The sequence below is a fragment of the Nematolebias whitei genome, chromosome 8, assembly GCF_014905685.2.
Source record: "Nematolebias whitei isolate Nwh7 chromosome 8, NemWhi1, whole genome shotgun sequence".
NCBI classification, from domain to species: domain Eukaryota; kingdom Metazoa; phylum Chordata; class Actinopteri; order Cyprinodontiformes; family Rivulidae; genus Nematolebias; species Nematolebias whitei.
Window position 1 is genome coordinate 21,213,897 of NC_056505.1, and position 6,609 is coordinate 21,220,505.

Here is a 6,609-nt window from a genome sequence, read left to right on the forward strand (position 1 = left end):
AGCGAAGCTGCCCAGGTCGGAGCAGCGTCCCGTCCCTCCGGAGGAACACAGACGGCGACCACGCTCTCCAATCGAGCCCACCGACGTGTTTTTTCAGGCAGCCGCAGCTAGCAACAACGTGCGCTGCTAGCATATAGCATGTCCAAGGGATTGAAGGCCGCAGACCTGCCTTGGAGACGAAGATCTCCCTCTGTAAGCCGCTGACGCCAGCTCAACATGTGTGCCTCTCCCACGGTTTGCCTTTGTCGGGGACTGCAGCGCGGAGGACGATGACCCAACGATCCACCTGGCTTCGTTACTCCCCTCGCTGCCGGAGAATCTGCACAAGACCTGATGAAGCCCATCGCGGACGCGCTGTTCAGAGCAGCTTCAAACCATGCTGGCGAAGTGAAACAGTCGGAGGAGGTGCCAAAAGCTGTTCGCCACCTCATCAAGCCGCGCGGCCCACCCCGTCCCCGCTGGAGGGACCGTCGCGAGCAAGTTTTCGACTTTTCCACGGCCGCGGCTCTCGCTGAGTTCCACCACCAGCCCCGCCCGTCAGAATCCAGCCCTCTGCACTCCGGCAGCCTGCAGCTCAGCGTTTCCCCAGAGTTCGCCTGCAAGACAGCGCTCTGGGCAAACAATCGCAGAGCTCATGAGAGAGAAAGCTCTCAAATGACGGTCTCCGGAGGGTGTGTGTAAAAGTGACACGAAAGTTGAAATAAATCATCATTAATGATCCAAGTGTCTGTTTTTTAGCCAGTCTATAAGCCCGGATCAGCTCACAGCGGCCGCACACATAAGAGCGCACTCGTGGGATGAAACAGCCCCACACACGAGCCGGTGTCCTTAAATAAAGGTTTTTAACTCACCGTCGCTCTAAGACATGACGAGTCGATCACAGAACAGCCTCCACACATGAGCCGGTGTCCTTAATTAAAGGTTTTTAACTCACCGTCGCTCTAGACATGACTAGTCGATCACAGGACAGCCTCCACACATGAGCCGGCGTCCTTTATTAAAGGTTTTTAAACTCACCGTCGCTCTAGACATGATGAGTCGATCACAGAACAGCCTCCACATGAGCCGGTGTCCTTAAATAAAGGTTTTTTAAACTCACCGTCGCTCTAGACATGACGGGTCGATCACGGCACAACGGTAAGCGAAAATAACTCATTACCAACTAGAACTGCATGATCCTCACTCAAGCGGTGTCAACTCGCATTTGTGGGATGGAACAGCCTCCACATGAGCCGGTGTCCTTAAATAGGGTTTTTATTTCACCGCCGCTCTTGACATGACGAGTCGAACACTAAGATGACAGCCTCCATTCAACGGTGCTGCGTTGATGCTGGCGCACACAGCTGCCGGCGCTAACCAGCTCACATCGGTATAAATGTGGTCCGCAGGCTGGTCCGGGTGGGGGTCCTTCTCTCTCAGCTTTCGGCAGCTCACCGCAGCTTAAACGTGAAGCAGCCGAAGAACCCGGTAATGAGTCCCACCTCCCTCTAGCGCGCGCCCCTCCAGCGAGAGCGGCGCGCGTCCCTCCAGAGAACAACGTGTGCTCCCGCGGGGCTAAGCAGCCTTCACTCCAACAGCACGGTGTAAATGAAGTCACGCCCTCCGCCTTTCAACGTTCGCACAGCGACGTCAAACGCGCAGCTCACCGCGTCATCAGCTGTCACACGCTTCGCCTTCAGCTCAAGTCTCGCCCGGGGTCACACAGAAAACATTCCCGCGACGCATGACGGCGGTTGAGGGACGGACTGCTGACAGCCGTACAAAACATGACGCATCATTAACGCACGTTCATCCACGAACGTTACGTAGAGTGGCTAAACATGCTCGCCGTTTTTCAGATGGATGGACAGGGTTTATGCAAATGGTACAAGTTACAGTTTGCAACCCGAACCCCTCCATTCAGAGGAGTTATATAAACGGTCCCGTCATCATCATCAGACTGATTCTCTTCCCTAAATGCAGAAATCCAAGTGTTTTCTGATAAAAGTAATCTACAGAGTTCCCCAAGGGAGAGAAAACACGAGGGTTTTTACTCACGGATCGGAGGGGTGAGACCGTTCTTGGATCTGTTGTTTAACATCCAGAGAACGCATACCGATCATCCTAAAACACAGAGACGAGAGTTTTTTGTTTTACCTGGATGATCTGCGGATCCTGTCACTTCAGACAGGAGGCGCTGATGCAGGATCAGGTGTTGACATCACACCTGTTAATCTGGGCTTCGCCATAAGTGGAAGGAAGCTCGATTTTCCCGGCCCAGACATTTGTTTTCTGGAGTGGAATTAAATTCAACCACCATGAAAACTCATTTATCACATGAGACGCCTCTAGAGGTGTTTTTGCACGTCTGCATGTGGATCCAGTAAAACAAACGACGGATGATCATTGTCTTCCTCTGTGGAAGCAGACCTCCGACTCTGGGGAAACACCTTGTTTTTCTATCAGAGGGAGTCCCCCTCAGCAGACCCACGTCATGGGTCAGTCTTCACGGACACGTTGCTGTCAGGCTGGGGGGGGGACATACCTATCTCAAGCAGTAGGGGCGCTGTGGCCCCACTACACATCAGCCCACATCAATGTTTTGGAGTGTCGCACAGTACTGAATGTGATTCAACACCTTGCTCCTGTGTTACAGAATCAACACGTGTTGATTCACACAGACATCATGATGACTGCTGCGTACATAACCATCAGGGTGTGCGTTCAGCCAGATGTTACACATTGTGCGAAAGCTACTGAGTTGGGTTCATCAAAACCTGCTTTTATTAGAGCGGTTTACATATCCGGTGTTCTGATGTGACGTCCAAGGGCGGCCCACGTTACGTGGACCGGATCCTCCATCCGGATCTGATGTTTTCAGACGCAGCAGAAGTTGGCAAAGCAGCTGTGGACCTGTTTGCGATGCGAGAAGAACGCTCAATGTCAACTACGGTTTTCCCTGAGCCCGCGAGACGATCCATCGCTGGGGGGGGACGCATTTGCTCACAGTCGGTGGCCCAAAACGCTTTTTACGCGTTTCTTTCCCCCCACCTCCTCTGTTTTTTACGGTCCATGAACCGAGTTCAAGAGGAGGGATTGACAGCTCTCCTGGTGGCTCCCGGCGTGTGAACGCAATATGGTTCCCAGGCCTGCAACGTCTGTTGTTGGGTCGCCGTGGAACTGTCATGGAGGAAGGATGCTCTCCTTCAGGCAGGAGGAGCGACCAAGAGTTACCCAGAAATAGGTCAACACCGGTGGGTCTGACCGCTGAGCGGTTCCACTTAGAGGATGGGTCTCCCTCAGGAGATAGTGTGCACAATTCAAGATTCACGTGCTGCATCTACCACAGTTCTGTACACATCAAGGGGACGGCTTTTCAGCGCTGGTGCACAGAGAAGGTTTAGAGACCACTTCATGCCTTTTAGGCGGCGTGTTGTTTTTTTCTACAACAGCTGATGGATAGGGAGTTGGCTTTCAGTACGCTTTAACGTACGATTGCAGCCATCTCTTCCTGCCACAAAGGGTTTGGAGACAGAACAGCTTTTATCACCCGCTGATGAAGCGGTTTCTAAAAGGTGTACAGAGATGTAGGCCTGTTTTCACGCCCACTTGTTTCCACAGTGGGTTTAACGCTGGTCCTGCGAGCCCTGATCAAAGCTTCAATTGAGCCTCTGGATCAGGTTTCATTTAAATTCTTGTCTCTTTTAACAGCCCTGTTGCTGGTTTTAACACCCGCTAAGAGGGTAAGTATTTATCTGCCCTCTCTGTTGCTTCGTCATGCCTTAGAATTAGGCTGACGGGCAGCTCAGCTGATTTAAGACCAACCCAGCTTTTATGCCTAAAACATCACGAGCTCTTTTAAATCAAGAGTGATATCGTTGGAGGGGTTTTTTCCTCCCACAGATCAGAAGGGGAAGCATCTGTTCATCTTCTCTGCCCGGTGCAGGCGTTGACGTGTTACGTAACGCGCACAGCTGCAATGCGTTCAAATTCAACAATTGTTTGTGCATTATAGAGATGCTTCTGCAGGTCGCCGTTATCCATCCAGCGCTTGTCACACTGGCTGTGTGAGGCCTTTTCTGAAGCCTACAGAGCATCAGATTTAGGGCCTCCTGTCAACCTCTAAGCACATTCGACCAGGGGTATCGCATCTTCGACTGCTCTGCATAATGGTATGTCAATGCAGGACATTTGCACTGCGGCTGCATGGTCAACACCCTGCTCATTTATTCGCTTTTACCTACGTGATGTAACGGCTCGTTCCATGACACATTCTGTCCTTAGTGCTCTAACAGAATGAATATTATTGTTCTCATGGAACTCTGTTTAAGCTCACTTCTGTCTGCATGCATTACAGTGTGAGATGTTGTTATCAGTCACAGTTGTGTCTGTGTTTCTGGTTCTATTGTCACTAATCAGTTCATGATTATTGTTACCAATCAGTTCATTTGATTATTTATCAATTCATGGACATTAATCTGTTTATACTGTTCAGCCATGAACCAGTTGGTTCATGCCCCCCTCCCCCCCTCTTTTCAACTTCCTCTTCCCGTTGAAAGTTTTTCCGGGGTATTCATGCTTGTCAGAACGCATAGTTACACAACATGCGTCTGTGCATGGCACATAATTACGCGATGCGTAGTTTATGCACACGGGGAGCTGAGTGACAAGACGTTTTTTGGGCAAGCTTCCGCTTCTTACTGTGTTCGAATGGACCCAGTGAGGCGAGGACCACATCGGCTTTGCCCTTTACCCACTAAAGCGAAGGCCTTAAAGGGCGAAGCTTATACGACATAGAACGTTGGTTACGTACTGTAACCCCAGATTCTATGAGTATAAGCGTAGCCCTTTAAGCGTCGGGCCTCACTGGCTCCTAAATGGCTGAAGAAAAAGCTATTTTGGGAGCCGATTTCCCGCTCTTAACGTAATTTATACGGACCGGGTGGGGCCCACACAGCAGGTGGGCGTGGACTAATTTTTTCAGTGCTTATGCTCTGCATAACGGGATAAACCCACTAAAGCGAAGGCCTTAAAGGGCTACGCTTATACTCATAGAATCTGGGGTTACAGTACGTAACCAACGTTTTGATCCGATCTGAAAAAGTTCGGTCCTTACAGTATTCATAGTGACTTTGGCGCTCAGTGCATGCAGACAGCCGATCAGAACCGGACCAAGGCGAGGTAGGTCTGCTGAACCGGAACCAAGTTGGACCAGAACCGAGATGTGTATTCTGCAGAACTGGTGAGGACTTTAATTTTTAAGTTGAGTGATTAAACATTATCAAGCTATCTTGATGAATAAACTCTTGCTAAATAAAACTTTTGCTTTAGTTTTGTTGATTTAAATGTATTAGTTGACGGAACTGTTTTGGCATTTTGTTTCAACTCAGAAATCTATGGCATTTCTACTTTGCAGTTTTTCACTTATTGCGGGGGGAAACGCAACCCCCGCGATAAACGAGGGACTACTGTACTACAAGATATCAGAGTACGTGTTGTGAACGACTCAGTTACTACCACCTTAAATCTTGGGTCAATATTTGCCTCAACAAATGGCGGCAAACCCGGTATTGTGCAATACCGGTCACGTGTGTGGGAACTATGTATTGGCTGAATTATAGCCAGTTTTGTGTCCTGTAACATCATTAGTCTGTGGCAGCCATCTTGGATCGGGATGACTTCAAAAGATTAATCACTTTTAGATGCATGTCCAATGATTTCTTTTTGCAAGTTTATTAAAAATGTATTCAGTGGTTCAGAAAATAACAGACACATGAACACACACACAGACAAAAGCATTATTGTCTGCCTGCATATTTTGGCAGTGAGTGATACAAACTGGGCCACAGAGTTGATGGAGTCATTGGAATATTGCAAACAGCCCAAAAATGTTGTTGGACATTATTTTGTACAAGACATTAGGTTCAACCAATACAACTTTATATTTCTGAAATTAAAGTGGTCATTCTTTCTAATCATTCCATTAAGAGTCAAAATCCTCCTACTTTATGTCAAAAAACACTTTTTTAATCAAGTAAACTGATAGAATCTGATGCGTACCATAGAGAAAAAAGCACCTAAACAGTTGTCACTTGTAACTAATAAATATTTGTACTGGAGTGAAGGCATTATCGAATGTTAATTCATAGAGTTCAGTGCTCCATAACTCAGACGTATCAGTGCAGTGACATCACTGTTCACCACATTACATGTCAATATATTTAAAAAAATGTGGCTGTAATAAGCACAGGTCAAAACAACAATCTACCTGTACAATTGTTTTTGTTGGAAGAAGAACTTTAGCCCTGAGGTTCATTGACTCTGTGCATCAAATATGGATGCCCGGCTGTTTCACGCTATGATACAGCTACACGCATAAAAACACATTCAGGGAACATTTCAGTCAGGATGAGACTGGAAGGTTTTTAGTTTGAACATCAAAAATATACCTACTGATTTCAAAAGAGAAAAGTTCTGTTGTAAACACTTTTTTCCCTATAGGTACTTTTTACAAAAGCACTACAAAAGTTTTACTTTTTTTAAATAAAGTCACATTTGCTTTTGTCTAACAGCTATAATCACAGCTTTTCCCGTGCACAATAAAAACAAGGCACTTTTCAGAATCCGCTG